Genomic DNA, 21,832 nt, shown 5'->3' with positions numbered 1-21,832 from the left:
ACTTTACATATGTACATAGCTATCTCAATGCCCAGGAATATCTCAGAGCCTTTTAATCACTGCCTGCACCACCCCCCCAACTCCCATGGAAATCTCATTCCCTAATTTTTTAAGTTTTTTGTTAGTTTCTAATTAGCCCCAACTGTTTTTGCCATCCTAGACAACTGTGGTGTTAAGCAATTGCCACTAATTGTTTTCAGTGAATACTCCCAGGGAAAGGCTGTTTGAAATGAGAGAGTTATGAGTCATGTCAAATAAAGATAAGCCCCACAATTTGCCATTTCTAGGTCCCTGCCATATTAGTCAAATGATAATTCTCTGAGAAAAGTGTTTTGGGGGAACTTAAAACCCATTCTGCCACTTGCTGTGGTTGCCAGGCTGCTGGTTTTTACTGAGTTTAGAGGACCTTTTTTAAGACTGCTGTGGAGCTAAGCAGAAGGGGGAAGGAATAGGGCAAATCAAAACACCACAAATCTTGCTGTTCTTACTGTTTCAGCCATTCATTTTAATTAATGCTTCTTGGATTATTGTCAGTATTTGGTTAATTTCCAGAGTTTTGGAAGTAGTGATTTCGACAACTTTTGCCAGTGTTCTTGTTGCTGTCACAGAGGAGCAAATTTTGGATATCTTTACTCCATCATTCCTGCTGATGTTGTCCTCTGTAGTGTTTAATTGTTTTAAATCCATGATCATATATAGATTTTAAAATAAAACAAATAATACATAAATGAGGAAAAACATAGAGCAAGTTTCAAAATTTGGTCAAGTTTTGGAACTTTGTGAACACAGTTGCTCTTTCTGTATAACTTGGGGGTAGGAAGCAAACTCTAATCCCTAGAAAGGTACGTGTAGACCCAAGTATACCACATATAGGACTTTCAGGCAAAATACAGGATGCCCAGTTAAAATGGAATTTCAGATAAAAGCAAATAATATTCTAGTATACATATGTCCCTAGTATTTCATGGAATATGCTTATACTAAAATTTTGCCTGTTATTTATCTGTAATTCAAATTAATTGGGGCATTCCAGGTTTATGTTGTTGTTGTTTGTTTGTCTTTGTTAAATCTTGCAACCCTAGCCACAAACAATACAAGTTCTGGCACTGCAAGAAACAGGAAGGCCTTCCTGCCCCCCACCTCACCCCACCCCCGAACCCGTGATGTGAACCTCTGAGAAGGCTGGCAGAGCACTTCTCAGCTGTCAGTGGAAGCCAGAATAGAGGTAAATAGGCTACTGATTGTACATTGGCCTGAGGGCAGACGAGTTCCCAGCGGTGGGAAGGAGAGGAACAATGCAAGCCAGCTGTGTTGAGAAGCACTGATTCTTCAGCCTTCGTGCTCCCAGTATCCATTCACACCCCAAACAGAACTCCAGCCTTGGCATCTATCCTGGGAAAGCCCCTTACTAGGAAAGCCACATTCACTGAGTTTCCAGAGGTTCACCTCCTCTTTGCCTTTGTTTCTCAAACTTCTGCTGTTTTCAGGTCTGCCATAGGATTCTGTGTATTTTTTGCCCTTTTTTAACTTTTATTTTTGACACATAATTGTAAGTATTTATGGGATACAGAGTGATATTTTGATACATATCTCTAATGTGTAATGATCAAAACAGGGTAATTAGGATATCTGTCACCTCAAACATTTATTTCTTTGTGTTGGGAATATTAAAAATCCTCTCTTCTAGCTATATAAAAATATATAATAACATTAACTCTCTTCACCCTACAGTGCTGTAGAATGTAAAAAAAAAAGTTATAGCTAGATGGCAGGAATAATTTAGAGGCCTAGTTACCTCTCTAGCCCCAGGATTTCTCTCAGACAGAACTAGTTCTAGTACTTATTTCTGCTATCTAGCTGTAACTTTTTCCTTTTTTTCTTTTGAGATAGCATCTTGCTCTGTCATCCAGGCTGGAGTGCAGTGGCATGATCTTGGCTCATTGCAACCTCTGCTTCCTGGGTTCAAGCGATTCTCTTGTGTCAGTCTCCTGAGTAGCTGGGATTACAGGCTCATGCTACTATGCCTAATTTTTGTATTTTTAGTAGAGATGGTGTTTTATCATGTTGGTGAGACTAGTCTTGAACTCCTGACCTCAGGTGATCTGCTCGCCTCTGCTTCCCAATCTAGCTGTAATTTTTAACCAACCTAACTCTATCCTTCTCAGCTTCTAATAACCATAACTTCATTCTCTACTTTGATTCCAATTGTTTTTTTAGCTCCCACATATAACATGGACTCTATATTATATTTTTGAAGAATATCCCATGAATGTGGGTTGGTTATGAGCCTCAGCCAAAGCCCCATCTTCATTCAGTGTTAGGAAAAGTATAAAGTCAACTCAAAATAACAAGTTTTGATCTCATTTATGTAATATATACATATATGTAGACATATTACATGTAATATATATGATCTCTATCTTGATCTGTATGTTTTTTACAAATGTATATTTCTTAAAAAGTTTTTTAATTGAAGTTTTTATTGAAGTATAACATATATGCAGAAATCATTAGTATAAGCCCAATAAATTCTCCTGAATGAATCTCAAGCTATGAATACAGTTTTAACCAAATTCAAGATGGAACATCTAGACTGAAAGACTTTTTTTCTCTCCTCTGTCCCAGAATCCTTACATGTGCTTAGAGACCTAGTTGCCTCTCTAGCTCCAGGATTTCTCTCATCTAAAGCACTCAGGTGTTTTTTTCTGTACCATATGTATCAGCTGTCAAATGCTAGTTTGAATCATGATCTATCTTGATATGGATGTGCCTTGTGTCCTCCATTGTACTGTGAGCTCCTTGATGCAGGAACCAAGTATGTTCCTCTTTATACCCCCACTCCTTAGCATTGTGCTACACAGTTCAATGAGTTTTGAATGATAATGGTATGACTGGCACTGATGCGTAATACATAGAATTAGCTCCATAGGTAGCCCTAGGATTGTTTTCTCTTAATGAACAGAATTTCATTCTGTTCCAGGGCATGAGACAGAATCATAGGTTTGAGCTGACCATAAAATACCTCCTACTTTGTTTACAATGCCAATTTCCCGTCATCCCCTAATCTCACATGGAAGATTGTTTCTGATGAAGTAATGGGCAATTTCCAAACCTCTGAGGCTTATTTAGGAAGCCTTGTATCCAGGGCACTAAAACTGCCAATCATTTGAACTCCTGGATAACCGATGATTCTGAATCTTGTTTGATTTTTTTAAAAGGTATTGTTGCCTTTCAAACTTAGCCAGAAAATCAATGCAGTGCAATTTAAAATGATTCCAATAGGCTTTCTCTTCCCAGTTTCTTTGGAAGATAAACAGCCCTAATTAAAATGTGTTAAGAAATATTTGTCTTCAGCTTCTTAAGAGAATTCCTCATTTTTGGTTTATTTTTCACAAAAATTTACTCAAAGCTCTATTTTATTTATTATTAAATCCTTCATTTACAGCAGTATGAAGACTATTAAGAATAGGATTATCACCATGATCTGTGGGCATTTTACATTTTTAATGGAGACCAGGGGTTTTCTCCAATCATAATTGTATAAAATGTCTTCCCAACTTTGAATTGTGAAAGATGCCCAGGAGTGAGCCATTTTCAGTACAGCAATGCAGAGGCTCCTTTGCTGTTGTTCATAATCCATTGCATATCCATTGCATGCCCCCTAGACAGGAGCAATTTTCTTTCACAGAGCTCCTTACCTGGATATGTTTCCAATTTATTTATTTGTTTTTGTCTTTGAGACAGAGTCTTGCTCTGTTGCCCAGGCTGGAATGAAGTGAGGCAACCTCGGATCGGCTCACTCCAACCTCTGCCTTCCGAGTTGAACTGATGAATGTGCTTCAGTCTCCCAAGGATATACGTTTCTAATCTGCTTTATTTTATAAACTGGGGAGCCCTTTGCTTATAGTAATAAATAAGATAATTTTCTGAAGAGTTCTGTTTTTGGTTGAACCCCTCAATACCAGTTGAACTCAAAATGTCTTTTCTATAGAGAACATAATCACAAGTTGTATTTGTTTGAATCCTTTCAAGAGCAGTGATACTTTCTTCATATTCTCACAACCTCAGGAGTCAAATTCCTGAAGCCAAGCATATGTTTGGTACTTACCAGCTGTGTGTCCTTGTGGCAAATTGCTTAATCTCTTTTGTTTCTTCCTCTACAGAATGAGGATGATGATAATACTGATTTCATAGAAGTGTAATAAGGATTAAGTGAAAGAACAAAGCTGGAGTGCTTAGCACACTCCACTCAGCAAAAGCTCAACAAATGTTAGCTATTGTTATTTCCACCGTATTGGGCTTTTTATTCAAATCCATGGAATTTTTAGAGACAGAAGTTTAGAGAAATTCCATAGTTACAGAGAACCACTACCAAATCTTTCAAACCTTTGCTCCCAGAAATACTCATATTTCTATTAAGGCCTCGATGTTTTGCCAGCTAATTTACTGTTGTTTCCTACCACTGGTATCCCACAAATGATACCACTCCCTTTTCCATTTCTTGTAACCAAATATGGCTAAACCTCTCCAACAGAAAGCTAGGAAGAAGGGGTAAAAGAAAACCAGAGCAAAATTAAACATTCTGTCCCTTTTCCAAGTATTTCTGGCAACTTGAGGCTGGTGTTAATACTAGTTAAACTGAGTGTTTTCAAAAAGGATACAAGTAAATGCCTATCTTCACACAGAATTGACATTTTCATCTCAGTAGGCTATATATATATAAAATACACTGTGACATTAGGGTGAACTGTTGGTACTCTCCCAAGATAGCCTTTATGTTGAAAGAGGCTGTGGAGTTATTGAAAATGCCTCTTTTATCTGCATAGATTTCCAGGCAAGATACACCCTGGGTGTGGATAGAAATACTCTTAGGGGGCAGAGAACAAGTCTTTGTATGACTACAGCAGTTAAATGCACCGACTGATATCACTAACAATAATGAATAAGCACCCTGAGAAAATTACCCCAAAGAGTACACAGATATGTGACAGGGCTTATGTCACATGACCCAGCAGGTTGTCAAGCCCTGGGGCAGCCATTCCAGTTGAAGAAACCAATGCCTTTTATATATTCATGTTTCTCAGGCAATGGGCCATGTTGTCCATTTTTATATAATGAGATTAATAAACCATTTGTCATTTCACATATATCTATCTTCTTGAAAATTCTTTGTAAGGAGGTGTCCAAGACTAAATGTGATTTTCCTTCTGGAATCCTTTTCCAATAGATGCTCTTCTTTTCCCTTGCTAGAAAACATTTTGAGAAAGCAATGGAATTGTTGGCTGTGACCTGTGGAAACTTCTAGATTTATTGTTAGAAGGCAAGTCAAAGCACATAATAAATAGCATTAACTATAATTGTGCAGTGAACATGCACAAGTCATAAGTTGCATGAGTCTTATGTTAGTGAATTTGAGTAACTGAGTAGATATAACTCATTCTCTTCGTCCTTATTTTTCTGTAGGGACATCCTCTGTGTTGTAAATTTTACGAAGGAGCCCCCATATCTTCTGGAGGCCTACAGATTTCCAGTTCTGCTGTGATTGAGCAGGTGAGTTTAATTCTGGGGCGCAACATTAGAAAGCCCTCTGTTGCCGCATAGCTAAACATGATTCTCCAACCAGATTGCTTCTTTAGGGCTTTTTCTGTGTTATTTCTTAGTCTCTTTCTTAACTGATTCTGAACTTTGACAGAGAAAAAGAGAGCAGTACTTACCCTTTAAATCCCTGATCTTTATCATTTATTGAGTAACTACTATGTGCCAGGCTCTCTGATCACATCATCTCATTTAATCTTCACTAGGCCCGTGAGTTTGACATTGTTATCCCCATTTTGCAGAAGATTTGAGGCCAGGGACATTCAGTGAATATCAATAAGGGGTGGAGCTGAGCTTTAAGTGCACAGTCCTCTGGTTCCAAAATTCATCCTCTGCTTTGCAGCGGTTTCCAAGCAGTTTCTACAAATAAAAGATTTCAAATCCAACATGCGAGACAGGAAACAGATAAGATGTTTTGGTTGTTATGTGGGTGGGGTCTCAGAGTCCCTCTCATCTCATTCCCCCACACTTCCTTCTCTGTGGCAACCCTGAATTGTGTCTCTATGTCTTTTCTAAGCATAGTTTGCAAGACACTGCCTTTCTGGATTTCCAAGTGATCTTTGCAACAAGATCACTCAAGCAGGGGGCTTCCAAGAATTGGGGTATAGTTCTCAATTCTCAGTTCCAAGAACAGCCAGAGGTATACTGACAGTCACCTCCCAATAACCAGATCCTTGCCTGTGTGTGCTTAGACCTGAGCAATCCTGGTCCTGGCCTGCCAGGCTGTGAGAAAAGATGAGATGTGATGCAGCTCAGCTCTTTGAAGGACCCCCAAGGTCAGGCCAATCCTTCCCACATGTGGGGAGTGCTGAGGGCTGAACAGAAAAGAGTAGGGTCTGCAAGGAAGGACACAGCCTCTAGAAGCTCTTCCTTACGTTGGAGGACAGCCACACATGGATAGGGCACGTTTTCAATGGAAAGGAGTGCAAAGCAAGGAAGAACAAATGGTTACATGTACAATTCTTTCCTTTCGTGCAAGTGAAAGGTCTAATTTATAAATTCTGCAAACCCTACTGACTGTGGAAAGATTTGGCCATATGGTAAGGTTTTCTACTGTTGCTGTGGCTGGAGAATATTTGTAGTTTAGACTAATTGCCAGAGATTAGTCACAGGGATGTACGAGATGAAGTCAGCCTTGCTCCCCTACATAGGGGCAGAGCTAGCTTCAATCACAAGATGTTTCTGTGAATGTTTTTTCCCCTCATTTCCTCTTAGAGCAGAATAATTTCTGAGCCTTTCTAGTAAGCAAGTCTTTGTTCAGTAACTAAGAACATCTCTTTGTAGAAGCCTCTAATAATTATGCTTATGACGCTCATCTTAACAGGTGTTACATTGCTTGTCTTAATTAAGCAGACTGCTTTCATTCCAGAAGCCTTTTATGATTTTAATTTACATTCTGATGGATTCTACATGTGCAGGCTCTGAAGGTTTTTTTTTTCTGAGACAGAGTCTTGCTCTTGTTGTCCAGGCTGGAGTGCAATAGCATGATCTTAGCTTACTGCAACCTCTGCCTCTCAGGTTCAAGCGATTCTCTTGTCTCAGCGTTCTAAGTAGCTAGGATTACTGGTATGCACCACCACGCCCAGCTAATTTTGTATTTTTAGTAGAGACAGGGTTTCGCCAGGTTGGTCAGGCTGGCCATGAACTCCTGACCTCAGGTGATCCACCTGCCTCAGCCTCCCAAAGTGCTGGGATACAGGCATGAGCTACCATGCCCGGCCTATTTTTACTTATGGAATAAGACAATCACTGATGAATGCTCATATGCCTGTATGTCTTTGTATATGCTTGGTCTGAAAATTAACAAAGGGTTCAATGGCCCCATTCAAGAGTAGAGAAGAAAAAATCAGGGATTTTCTACAGTGGTAATGCCCAGAGGCAATTGGTACAGTTGTTATTAATGTGTAGTGAATTTCCCGATTATTTAGCAGCTTACAATAATTATTGTATTTTGAGAATCAGGTTTAGAAATAGCTTGGCAGTTCTCACTGTCTCTCATGTGGTTGGGTCAGATATTGGCTGGGGTTGCACTCATTGGAAAGTTTGACTGAGCCAGATGTTTAACATGGCTCATGCACATGGCTGGTAGTTGACACTGGCTTTTTAAAATTTTTATTTTAATTTTTTATAGAGATGGGGTCCTGCCATGTTGACCAGGTCAGCCTTAAACTCCTGACCTGAAGCGATACTGCCATGCCAGCCTCCCAAAGCACTAGGACCACAGTGTGTGAGCCACTGTGCCCAATACTGGCTACTGACTGGGAGCTCAGCTGGGGCTGTTGACCAGAGGTCCACAAACACACGGCACCTCCAGCACAGCAATCCCAGGATAGTCCGAGTTCTTATGTGGTGACAGGGGCAGGCTCTCCTAAAATGAGCACCCTAAGAGGATCAGGTAGAAGCAGGATGCCTTTTCTGACAGCCTCAGAAGTTATGCCACACCACTTCCATTGCATTCTATTGGCTACAGCTGAGTCACAAGATAGGCCAGGAGTCAAGGGGAAAAAATATAGTTGCCCTAGCTCGATGAGAAGCATATCAAATAATTTTACTTACTATGTGCATTCTCCCAGATGACTGAGCCCAGAGATAAGACTTTTCCCCTTTGCTGATTTTATAGCTAAATACTAAGTTTCTCCTGTCTTTTCCCTTCTTTGTCCAGTACTGAAAAAAGGAACTTTATCCAGTTTTTATTTTTTACCTTTAAATTCTCAGTTAAAGAGAAGAAGAAAAATGTATCTTTGCTGTGTATTCATTGATTTGACAAATGTGTGTTATGTGTAAATGGGTGTCTGCTTCCTAACAAACTCATGACATAGCACAGCAAGACAGAGAGCTGTGTGTTTACAGTAATTCTATGTCCATGTGTGTGCAACTTGCAATAATAGTGACTATATGAGTGCTAAGAACAATGCTTTGGGAACTGGAAGGCTGCGGTTATTTCTGAGATTGGAGGAAGGAGAAAGGAGAGGCAACTTTTAAGGAGCCTCATCAGGGTCAATCATTGTAGTGTTTTGGGGCTGGATCTCACAGATAACTGGCTTAGAATCAGGTATTTGTAGTGGGGAAGAAAAGTATAGAAAAGATTTGTTCTGGAGTTTTTAACTTTCTGCCTTGTGCCTAGAGCTTTGCCTGGGAGAAAGTGGATATTAATAAATGCTATTTGACAAGAAAAGCAAGACTCAGTCTAATGAAACTATAAACTTTTTCAAAATTATAAAAATCTGGCCTCCCCATGTCTTTGTTGTTGATAAATTGCAATTAACTTATGTGACCAGCAAAATATTCAAAGCCAAGGCTGTCCAAGTGCTCAGTGACCATGTCATTTTTCATGTATTAATCTAGGCAGTAAGTAGTTATTGAGCACTGGCCGTGGGTCAGGAATGTACTAAACACAGGGATAAATTGGTGAACATGATATATCACATCAACCTTGGTTTGGAACATGGTTCTGTTTTGTTCAACTATGCTGAACTTGTACAAAGGGAATTGATTAACATTCAACTCAAAACTAAACAGGACTACTCCTTTCTGAAAGGGAAGTTGATATGGCTTCAATATCATCAAACCTATGCATGGAGAATTACCCCATCAGAACCACCTAGTGAAGCCCCAGATGCTGCTGTTAGTGCAGCATGTTGCCAGATTAGAATTTTGACTTTGAATGAGAGTGCAGAGATTGGAAGGATCAATGGTTCTTCCTTCCTAATATTTCCCCGCAGTGTGATGGAGGAAAATCAATTGGCTGTTAATGGAACATTGAAGACAAACTTCTACCTTAAAACAAACTGTCACTGTCCCTAGTGAGCAGAACTTCATATTATGTTTTCTGAAAGTTAAAAATCTCAATGAACAAAGATATTCTTTTTTTTTTGAGACGAAGTCTCACTCTGTCACCCAGGCTGGAGTGCAGTGGTGCAGTTTCAGCTCACTGTAACCTCTGCCTCCCAGGTTCAAGTGATTCTCCTGCCTCAGCCTTCTGAGTAGTTGGATTACAGGCATGTGCCACCATGCCCGGCTAATTTTTGTATTTTTAGTAGAGACGGGGTTCACCATGTTGGCCAGGCTGGTCTCGAACCCCTGACCTCAGATAATGTGCCTGCCTCAGCCTCCCAAAGTGCTAGGATTACAGGCATGAGCCACCACACCTGGCTAGACAAAGACAGATTCAATGCTATATTCCCTTTAGTTCTTCTCATCAAAATGATATGATCCTCCCCTTGTGTAAGCAGTATATCTCAATCTATTTTCAGATTTATATTTTATATTGTTTGCTGTGATTCATCTTGTTTTCAAAATACATATTCAAATCCCTTTTTAAAAGTGTGTTTACTTATGAGGAAAAGAGGCTCCCTTCCCTGTAGATCCTAAAACAATTTCTGGAAAGGTGGTACAGGAAGAGGGAAACTGGAGTTTACTCATGTACAAAATAGACAAAATGTGTAACTGGGGTTTGATAGTTCCTGACTTCAGCTGGTGGTCAACTCCTTCATTTCTCTCTAAATGTAGCTCTTATGTATTTTATAACAGTAAAAGCCATATTTCAAAATTTCTGAGTCTGTAGCCTTTTGGTCATTTTGTCACAAGTTGGACTTTGGGACTCTGATCTTGTGCCTACAGACACTGTAGGGTTAGAGGGAACAGCAGGAAAATTGGGGATATTGGCACATGCTGGTTATTCCTTGAAGCCTTCAAGAAAAGGATAGTGTAAGAGGCAAATTTAGATGAAAAGCGACATGCCTGAATACAGAAAGGGAAGACAGTCGAATTTTGCTAATACAGATCTTTCTGCCCATAACCTCCATAGTTTGGAGATTTTCAAGCTTGCACATCCCAGTTTTGTACAAAATTGATGCCCTTCTCCTACTCATCTCCCAAAAGGTAGAGAGAAAAAAAATTTCTCATGAGGTAAGATGATAGAATTGGGACAAAAGCAAATCTGACCCCTCATGCCTCCCCTTAATATCTCTCACCACACATCTTTTGTAAGACGGGAAGCACCATCTAGCTCAGGTCCACCCAGGAGGGCTGGGATCACAGGTGGTATCACCCCTCCCCTGTCTCACACCTTCTTCCACCACATGACTTTTGTTATCAATTGCCTCAAAGTGGAAGCCTTTAAACTTTGTGCTTGAAGGTGGAAAGATCACAGAGACAAGTGGTGACGAGGAGGCATTGTGGCTCTCACAGACCTCATTCAGACAAGATCACTGGCCATTGTCAGTGCCTGGAACTGAACAGAAGTGAATTTCAAACTGCTAAAAGTCTGGAACCATTCAAGTCCTATGGTCCTGAGGCCATAGACTCTGAATCTGCTGGAAGCAAGCTGTTAAATCTGGCAGCATCCAGGAGGGCATCTTCTTCAAGACTCACCCCAGAAATGGCCATTGAAGACAATGGGCAAGGGAGGCTCCAGTGAAGTGGAACCAGGGATGTCCAGGGGGCTGACAGAGAAACTCACTCGATTCCTGGGTCATAGAACTAGTATTTGCTATTCATGTCCTTCAGAAAATGCCATGTGCTATGGATCAGTGATGACAGTCACTTTTCTGAATGAAAGGTTTTATTGGGTTTATCTTATTTTTTTCTTGTCCTGAATGAAAAGTTTTGTTGGGTTTATCTTGTTTTTCTTGATAAGACATTAGGTTCTTTTCACTCATCGAAGGACTATGTGCATTTTGTGGAAGTCTGAGCATTTTTTTAACAATGTATGGAAGCCAGGAAATCAGAGGTAGACTGTGGAAGATGATGGTTCGGTAGTTGTTAGCCCAATAATCTTTCTCCCTGTCTGCCCTGCCAGAAGAACCATTGTTTTATTTGAAAGTCACGCGGGCAAGAGGACTGTATTTCACATTTTAGGAATAAACACTGTTATATGCCAAGTATGGTAATCTCATTCCCTTTGCCAGTAGTTGATTTTTCCAATGGACCTGGATGTAATCCTGGCTGATAAGAAGGGGTACATTTCTAAGGAAAGTTTCTACAGAGAGGGGCGGGTGGGCAAAGGGAAGCCACAGTATCGTTTGCTGTTGGAAGCTGTCATTTCTGGATGTGATTCATGGCATGGCCTCAGTCTAATTGGATGGCCAGGCTCTCCTTAGGTCAAGTCTGATATAGAAAGAATTCAGGTTCTTGTCCATGTTAGCCCAGCTCCATACTTCTTGTGATAAAAAAGAATAAATTTTCCTTATTTGTTAACCCAGTTTGTTAAGTTGAATTGGGGTTCTTGAATTGCATTCTAATGCTTATGGAGGATAAAGAAGAAAAACTACAGGTGTTGGTGGAATTTATATTCAGAATCTATCTCAAGGCAAGTCAAGAAAGGTTTACTAGGACAGCCTTGTGGATAATTTACTATTTGCTTGCTTGGTAAAAATTAGAATAGTATTGTTTTCCAGAAATTATGTAGACATTGCAATAAGGCATTATTTGTCTTTAGGGTCATTGAATGCTGTTTACTGAAATAAACAATATGCGGTCTGATTGGGTTTTTTTGAAAGGGTGGAAATGGAAGTCGGGGAGGTGTGGCAATGGAGAACACTGGGTCTCAACCTGCAGCATGTATTCGAATCACCTGGAAGTCTTGTTAAAACAGATTCCTGAGTTCCACCCTGATAGGTCCATGGCAGGCCTGAGAGTTTGCATTTCTAACAAGTTCCCAGGTAATACTGATGTTGCTGGCTTGGGACCACACTTTGAGAACTACAGAGCTCTGAGAGTGGCCCTTCTCGAGTCTGGCTACACATTAAAAATCACCTGGTAGTCCCCTCCCCACTGCCCTTGCAGAGACCAACTAAATCAGAATCTCTGGGAAGTGGGTGTCAGGTTACGGCTCAGCTCCACAGGTGATTCCAATGTGTATCCAGAGGCCATAATTAGTGCCTTACATCAACAAGACAAATTTAAAAATTACAGGGCAGAGAGAAGGCCCTTGGAGAGAGCCTTAGACACATGAAGTATAAGCTAAATTTTCATATGTCAGTCGATTTGATTAGTACTGACTGCCAAATAGCAAAAGAAGCCCCCACAGATACATGGGGTGGGGGAAGGCTCAGTACTTTTAAAATTTGTGAAGGGATCCCAAGAGCAAGTGTGAGAAGCAGCATTATTAGCTGTTTGGTGAATGATAGCACCTTCAGGAAGTGCCAGACTTGGGAGCGAACTCGGGTACCCTCCAGCCCAGCTCCTCATTTTACAGATGAGAAAACTGAGGCCCGGATCTCTAGAGGTTTGCAGGAAGGTCACCCAAGGGGCAATGACAGAGCCAGCCTTGGCCTCCGATGGCAGCTTCTGTACTTCCTGATTCCCACCCCGGGGATTCAGACGAGGGCAACGCACAATGCTTTCCCACAGGTGTTCCTACATTACCAGCGGATGCTGGGAACAGTTTTCTGTGGCTCATTCTTGCATAGAAAGAAGGCATTCCCCCTAATGGTTTTGAAATCTCGCCCCTCATGTTCACTGTGCTCACACAAAGCTCTTCTTTTTAGAAGCAGTTCTTTTCTTAGAACATTTCAAATGCAACAAATGCACATCCATCAGCGTGGAGCGGCAATCGGCAATCGGCAATCAGCTCCCTATTCTTTCCAGCCGGTGACCCAGGGCCTTCGCGCCCTGGAAACTCTCCACGGGGACACCGCGCCGTGCCAGGGAAGCTGGCCTCCACACAACCCGCTGTAAACAGCTTTGCAGAGATCTTTCACTGGAGGGCACAGATCCCTGGGATTGCTAGGCTGAGGTCTCTCATTCTTTCCGAAGTAAAGGAGACTGGCAAAGTTAAAGCAGGAATGAAAGAGCTTTAATCTTGTGAGGCGGTGGTGCTTATCTCAGCTGGGGTTAATTAGGAGGACATTCAAGCACTGGCAGTAGTCCACTCCTCGTTCTTGCATGCCCCAGCCCTGATAGCAGTGGGTTGCACTCTCCTTACCCTCCAGGTGGATCGGCTTCCTCCTGCCAGCCCCCAGAGGGCAAAGAACCACTGCGGGCTGATGGCGCCCTCTGGAGGCTGTGATGGGGAACTGTGTGTGTCAATTTTGCAGCCAGGGCTGCTTTCCCCTACCCTGCTTTCCAGAGGTCTCCTGCCCAGGTCGGGCTTCTCAGGGTCTCTTCCCCAGTACATTACACACACTCCTTCCTATGTGTGCACGCATAGACAGCAAAGCAACCAGAGGCATGCATACCCTTCTTTAGCCCCAGGTTTAGCTCAAGTCTTATCTGTCAGTTAATGCAGGGAAAAAAAACAATTCCACCTCCCTCTTTTTATTCCATTTGTGTTGCCCAGAGTTTAATCACATCTGACAAGACTCACAGGGGTGTTAGTGAAAGAACTCTACCAAAAGAAAGATACACCACCTGCACTGAAGTAAAACTGAGTGCAGTCAACAGATGTAATCCTGTAGGGCCTGGCCTGAGTGCCAGGCTCCCAGGTAGAGGAAACCACCATCCCAGTTTGCAGAGGACTGGTGGAACTCCTAGCTCATGAGATTGTTAAGTGCCGAAACTGGGACATTCCCATTAAAACTGGCAGTTGGTCACCCTATTTCAAGGACTTGGTGGTTCAGAGGTTTTGTCCTCCCAGGAGATTTCTCCCTGATTCAGTTGGGAGAAATGAAGGAACTCTAAGTGGGAAAGGAAAAGTGAAAGTAAGTTAAATAGCTCCTACAAGTTACCGCATTTGGGGAGCACCCATGGTCACACAGACGTGTAGGCAGGTGTATAGAGTACTCTGATTTGGATTTAATGCTGGATGAGTATTGATTTCATTTTTGAAGCATTCATACTAACCATGCATGCTTGTTAAAAGCAATCCCAAATTTTTGTCAAAGAAACATTAATAATTTTCATTTATGCATGTTTGTGTAGTTTCTTATTACTCTAGTCAAAAAGCTTATGCATCTCATAAAAGCCAAAAAGTAATAGCTACTTTTAACATTTTTTATTTTTATGGGTACATAGTTGGTGTATATATGTATGGGGTATATTAGATATTTTGCTACAGGCATACAATGCATTATAATCACATCAGGGTAAATGAGGTACCTGTCACCTCAAACATTTATCGTTTCTTTGTGTTACAGACATTCCAATTATACTCTTTTAGTTATTTTTAAATGTGCAATAAGTTACTGTTGACTGTAGTCACCCTGTTGTGCTGTCAAACATTTATCTGATTCATTCTAACTATATTTTTGTACCCATTAACCATCCACAATGTCCTCCCCTCCCTGCCACCCCTCCTAACCTATGTTAGCTGTTATCATTCTGCTCTGTATCTCCATGACTTCAACTGCTTTAGTTTTTAGTTCCCGCAAATGAGTGAGAACATGCAAAATTTGTCTTTCTGTGAATGGCTACTTTTTAATGAACACTTGACTACTCATAACTGCTCCAACTTTTTATTATACACAATTGATGCATGAGGAAACTGAGCCTTAGAGAGGCAGGTGACTTGCCCAAAGAAAGGGCAGAGAAATATTAACATTCAGGTCTCTGACCACAAAGCCTGTGATCTAAACCACACATACTTGATTTGTTTTGTATATGGTCTCTTCCCTTATATAAATAACACATTGCTTAACATTTTATAAGCATCTCCCTCCACTGTCATCCAAACAGTCTTTCCAGTCTGCTGTTAACCACCCCCACCCCCACCCCCCCGGCTCCAGTTTCTTTCCTGTGGCTTAGAATTTTGTTTTCTGATAAAGTGCTAGTGTCCTCTGTAAATTTCCCAGTTGACCAGGGGAGAACGGACTTGAGCTGCACTCACACCTGGAATTGAGTTTCATGGGGGAACGTTGGCAAGAAGCCACAAGCCTTAGCTGGCAGTCATTGGATAGGGAAATGACTTACTGAGAAAGAAACCCAAGGCACCTAAACAGCATTGGAGTAAACCATAGATTTTGTCCTTTCTGAGTTCACCTTTTATCTGTTTATGTATGTTACTTCTTGATACAGGGAACAAATTTGATGATATAGAACGGAATGAAGCTAAAAGTGAAAGTTTCTCATTACTTTCTCCTCACCTCAAACCACATGCTTCATTTTAGTTTTCTGTAAATATTACCTTTAAAGTAAAATTCAATCACAACATTTTCTACTTATGAAATTTACTCTTATAAATTTATTTTTAAAAATTATTTAACTTTCACCCACAATGCATGAGATCGCATTATGCTGCCATCACAAGTTAAAGGAAAAAACCACAGATTTCTCTTTTACAAATAAAGATTACAGATAAAAAAGAATCATTTATTGAGTTGGAAATTCTTTAGGCTGTTTGCATTTTATTTTCATTAGCCTCTAGCAGTTGAATTCACAAATGACATTTTTCTGTGGCTTTGTGCAGGGATCAAGCAGACCTTCATTCTTCCACTGAGCATTCATTGAGTGTCTTTCTGGTTGGCCATGTTCAGGCTATGACCCCACCAGCAGCCTATTGATACAGTATAGAAAAAAATAATAGAAAAAAAGAAAGAAAAGAAAAAACAGAAAGCACAGAAGTAGTAGATTATGTAACTATAACATGCAAGAAATGAAGATTCTCAAACCCAGAAACATTTGGTCCAGGTGCTATGACTGACATACTCCCTCTTTTCTCTTCCTTGTTTGTCCACAACACAAAAACCCCTAAGTTCTGAAATCTTTCGACCTGACCAGTTTCTCTCTCTGCATCATGGTCCCCAAACTCCAGAATCCCATTCTTGAAGAAAAGGCAAGACAGCCCACAGGTCTTTGAGATCATGCGCATTCCTGCATGGCTGTATGTCGGTTCTGCAGTAAAGCAAAGGGAAAGTCAAAGAGAAGCAGTAACCACAGAATGCAATTCAGTGCATATTTTTGCAGATCTTTTGCTAAGCTATAATCTATTATACTTTTGTGGTTTTGTTGGACTCTTCTAACTGGTTGAACCATCTGGTGGTTAAACAGTTGTGACCTTTCAGTGATTGGACAGAAAACACATGCTTTTGTTCCTTGTTTGTAACTTAATATATATATTTTTAAGCTCTTACTTTTTGAAGGGATTAACTTTGAACCAATATCAAGGTTTCTCTTTTAAAACAACCCATTCTTTGCTACTTGAAGCTTTATCACTTAAGAACTTTGTTTTTCACATTTGTATGTAGGAGGCCTTATGGGTTTTCAACCCGTTTATAATGGAAACCAATAATTGAGGGAAGAGGTCAACCTTAATTCAAGGCCCACCATGTGGAGGCAGAGAATTTCAGACTCCTCAGCACAATCACTTCACCAACAAAAACCTGGAGGGGTTGGGGAGAGAGATATGAAAGATAGATTTTTTTAAAAATGAAATTTTCTTTTTTAAAAACATTGATCTGTCACTCAGAAAAATGCATTGCGCATTTCCTGTGTTCCAAGCACTGTTCTAAGCACAGTGGAGATGACAGTGAGAAAAGGTGGACAAAGCTCCTGCTTATATGTAGGAGAGGAGAGAGGAGAGACAGATCATAAGCAAGTAAATCACTTATATTACTGGAGTTTTTAAGCTAGAAACATAATGTACTTTTACCATAAATTTGGATAATATAGAGGAGTATAAAGCAAGAAGTAATGGTGACCTTCCCAAGCTCCCTCCAAGTCCTTCCTCAAAGGTAATGATTATTGCAATTTAATGTGTACCCTCCCGGATTTCTACCATGTGTATGCAAATATATATGTTTATTGTGGGGGAGGGATCATAATGTACATATTACGTGGCAGTTGCCTTTCTCCTCCTTGGCAAGGTATTAGTTACAGCTTTCATCACCAGAACAGAGATCTACTACACTCTGCAAGGTCACGGTGTGAATATATGAATCCGTTCCTTTATTGGCAGGCATCTTGTTTCCATTTTCTTGTCATTACAAATACTGCTGCTGTGGACACTCTGTGTATTATGTCATTTGTAATGACAGTAGTGTTCCTAGGAGCTAGAATCCTTCAGCTGAAATATCTGGGTCAAAGGAGGCATGCACATTAGGCTGATTTTGCTGATGATTAAGGCATTTTAAAAACACATAGCAGGGAAAAAAGAAGAGATGAGGAGTCATAAAAACAAAATATCAGGAAAAGCAGCTCTTAGTGAAGAGTGCAAGCAGAGCAGGATGGGAGAAGAACTGACCACAGAATGTAATTATATCATCTCTTTGCCAGCCTCTCATGAATTTCCCGTAAATTCCATAGCAGGACAAAGTTATTTCATCTCAGCTCCACAAAAATACACGTGAATGGTTCTCATTTGGTACTATTTGCTTTAACTCATACTATGTTTTATGGAAACCCAGTAAGTGTTAGTCATTCAAGCCATCAAATATATATTGAATTTATCCTTACAGTACATTGTATTTATTTAATTCAGTCAGTAAATATTCCTAGAGTGCCTGATATGTGTCAGACACTGTGCTGAGTCCTAGAGATTCAGCAGTGAATCCAGTAGAGACCATCAAACTCAAAAGCCTAGCATGGGAGAGAGTTATTAATTCAATCCCGGAGCATAAAGTTGCCAGTGTGACATGCTAAGAAGATATCTGATATTTACAAGAGCCTCTGATGGAAGGCTTGATCCAATTGCAAAGGCCAGGAAAGTTTTCTCTGAAAAAAGGTTTCCTGAGCTAAGTTGGAAAAGGTTTGCTTACTAGGTAATAATGTGTAGGCTAAGACAGGAAGGGGTGCTTGGATTTACTTAGTTACATAGATTAAGAGGGAGGTAGTGGGGACATGATCAAAGCCTCAGCACTGGGGTAAAATTGGCAAGGATGGGATAGAAGAAAGCCAGGTGGGTCTGGATGGAACGTGTAGTTCATGACTAAGCATGAGGCTTTGTTGAACAATGTCAGCTTCACTGGAGAAGCCGAAGAGGACAATGGGATCCTTAAAGAACCTGACACTAGCACAATATCCAGCACACAGTAGGAGCTTTAAAAAGATTGATTAGGCGAGGCATGGTAGCTCACGCCTGTAATTCCAACACTGGGAGGCCGAGGCGGGTGGATCACAAGGTCAGGAGATTGAGACCACCCTGGCTAACATGGTGAAACCCCGTCTCTATTAAAAATACAAAAAATTAGCTGAGTGTGGTGGCATGCGTCTGTAGTTCCAGCTACTGGGGAGGCTGAGACAGGAGAATCACTTGAACTCAGGAGGTGGAGGTTGCAGTGAGCTGGGATAGTGTCACTGCACTCCAGCCTGGGTGACAGAGTGAGACTTCATCTCAAAAAAAAGATTGATTAAAGGCATAAAGGAATGATAGCTCATGACTAATTAAGCCTGAGCATTGAGCAACCATGCAGATACATCCCTGAATTTGCAGGGCTTAAAGCAAGTGTACAAATGAAGCCCACGTAGCATGTGCCTAAATAATTTAAAGTTATATATAATGCCACAGTCACAGACATCCTCTGTTCTTACCCAGGGCCCTGCAGTGTGATCCCCAGAGAATGACACTGGTGTTCTTCCCCTGGGCAGTTCTGCTGCCTGTCAACTTGACTGATGTCATGGCCCTGTCAAGGCAGGTGCGGTGGAAGCTGGCCCAGGCTCCCAGGTTACCTGGACCCACCTGGGCCCACTGGACCTGGGATGGAGACTGACTTGTCAAGTTGCCCAGGAATCCGGGTCTCCTGAAACTATCATCCAAGCAGAGGTGAAGTAGAAGGCACAGTGATCTGTCTGCCTGGATGTCCATCTGGGGTGATTTGGGGTATGTGACTTTAACCAAACAGCAGCCCTTCTCCATTTCCCAGGGCAAAACCCATCATCCCTCACTTCTCCTTCCTACCTGGGAGGCTCAATTGGATGGCATATCCTCTTGCCCCAGTCTAGGGGTGGTGTTGATACTGCAACTGTTTCTGTATTGATAATAGAAGCTTTGAGTTTGGGGTATAGAAGAATTACTGCTCATATTGTTCACTGAGGTGTCTCCTTTCTCTGGTGACCTCCCATGGACAGGCCCCGTGCTAGGGGCTGGGACATAGGGTTAAACACCAAGGCCTAGCCTGTGTGCTCAGGCAGCTTGCACCTTGGCTGGGATGACAGATTCTACACAAGCAGTTGCAATTGAGATGAATGTCACGAGAAGGGAGGTCCAGGGTGATGAAGATGGGCACAGCCACAGGCTAATCTAGTGAGTGGCCTACCTATGAATGAAGCCCACCTTGGTCCAACTCCTGCATCCTTTCTCATCTCCCCAGCACCGTACTATTCAACCCAGAGCCCTGAGGCTGCCTTGGAGGGGAACCCCAGTGGCAGCTCCTGGATGCCCCTCAGTGAGCACATCTTTAAGAGTCACAGACACCATCCTCCAGCTCTTTCCACCTCACTTCTGGGTCAGCCCAAAGGGAAAACTTCCCAGAACACAACCTGCCTGTTCAGCAAAGGATCTCCAAATGCTTCCGTGTGCGGAGCTTGAGAAATGGAGGGCGTTTGATGCCAATAGGCAGCACTGAGCAGCCCAGAGCAGCTGGCACTGACTCTGTGGTCAGGGGCAGAGGCTTCTGCATTTAGATCAGCAGCAGATTTGGCCTGTGGTGCATCAGACAGAGCTTCACTTTCCTTCTCTACAATCCAACTCTTGGCTCTCGGGGGCAGCTGTTCTGAAAGAGCCTGGACTGGACACGGTAAAGAAAGTCATGGGTGGCTCTCTCTTCATCTGCTTTTGCCATCAGGAGCTGAAATATGCCTGAAGGGCTGTGTGCCCTCTTGCTTCTGGACGAGGTAACCATAGAGAGAGCTGTGTTTTTCCTGGGAGCCTGAACAACCTTTGTTTCTCTGGCCACGAAGGTGGAAGAAACACAGAGGGAGAGTCTGCTCAGACCTAGTGATAATAAAGTGCCCAGGTGCTCTGGTTACCTGGGTGACTGGGACTCTCCTTCCAGTTTTCAAAGATATAGTCCAGGAACGAAGGAGGGAAAACTTATGCAGAGGCTTTTTGTGGAGTGAGCTGCACTGTGCATCCTCTGGGTAGAGGGGTGGAGGGTGCAGTTCCCTTCTCCCAAACCAGTGGGAATGGGGCTTCAGCAACACCTTAGGAAGGCTTGACAAGTGTGACTGCAGTTAAGGGATGCCTTGCCTGGAGTCCATGGACCCAGAGGAATCTGAAGACCAGAGGCCGTGCCCCTAGGCCAGAGGCATGGGGCAAGAGGAGGGAGAGAGAACGTGGCTGCTGCTGGATCAACACAGACTCCTCTTGGATAGTGGGTCAATGTTGCTTGACTCTTGGGGATGAGGTGAGGGACGGGCAATAGGAATATCAGTCAGGAGCCACTTAAGAGGAATCCTGCCCAAGATGGTAGCCTGTGGGAAGAGCGCACCCCTGTAGTAAGAGGCTGTGGGCCCTAACCCTGGAACAGGTGAGGGTTATGGGAAACTGCCCACTGAGATGGAGGCATGGCCCCTGGCAAGGCAAGTGGCAGCTGAGAGTTGGGAAGAGGATCCTCCAAAAAACCAAGCAAGATTTCTGAGAGCTTTAAATATCAGACAGGCCCAGATGGGCTGGAGCTGGTTTACAACCTCTTCTGCTCTCCATTCACCTTCCTCCCCAACCAAGTACCACAAATAGGAATGGGAGAAAAGGGAGGGAAACAGAAAACATCCAGGGATTGCTGAAGTTGATCTGTGGAAGGGTCTGTGAGAGGCAAAGACAAAATGAGCAAATGTTTTAATTTACATCTTGTGGGTTCTGTTAGTTCAGTATTGCATTTACATTTGTGTCACAGGGGCCACAGGGGAGAGATTATGGGATTTGCCCATTCTGCAGCCAGTCAGTGATGGAACCCAAACTGGAATCCATGGCCGCACCACTCCAGTGCCTGTGACAGGGCATGATGTGCAAAGCGCTGTGGAGGGAGCAGGCAAGAGCCACCTCTGGGGAGGGCAGAGAGTGGGTGGCACTGAAGAAGGCATGCCAGCACAGGTGCTGGGGCTGGGCCTGGTTGGAGGAGTGAGGGGCTGAGCTGGGGTGCTGGGTGGGGCAGCTAGTTCTGTGGGGAGCCCCTGGATAGGGCTAGTGGAAAAGGCTTTTCAAGATCCCTTCTCTCCTCCTCTCCACTCTCATCTAGAGCTTTACCCATGACCTCAAAACTTAGGTTACATTGAACTGAGGTCCTGTGCACTGGGGTGAGGGGTAAGATGTGCAGAGGACCCCACTCTTCCCCATCAGCATTTATTTTCATCTTGAGCACCACCCACACCACCCTGGGACCCTCGTGTTGTTTTCTGTTAACCTGGACAACTGCACTAGGCTTTT

At 42.3% G+C, this 21,832-nt stretch overlaps 1 protein-coding gene across 3 annotated transcripts in view; it reads left to right on the top strand.

Annotated features, from left to right (window-relative positions):
* LOC144578706 (uncharacterized) overlaps positions 1-21,832 on the top strand; it is a 171,890-nt gene that overhangs the window by 72,407 nt on the left and 77,651 nt on the right. For all 3 annotated transcript variants that reach the window (XR_013525001.1, XR_013524999.1, XR_013525000.1), the window contains one exon: positions 5,464-5,550. The gene's annotated coding sequence lies outside the window, so the exon portion shown is untranslated. The remainder of the gene's footprint in view (positions 1-5,463; positions 5,551-21,832) is intronic.

The sequence above is a fragment of the Callithrix jacchus genome, chromosome 12 (assembly GCF_049354715.1).
Source record: "Callithrix jacchus isolate 240 chromosome 12, calJac240_pri, whole genome shotgun sequence".
Taxonomy (NCBI): Eukaryota; Metazoa; Chordata; class Mammalia; order Primates; family Cebidae; genus Callithrix; species Callithrix jacchus.
This window is presented reverse-complemented; position numbering and strand designations above follow the sequence as displayed.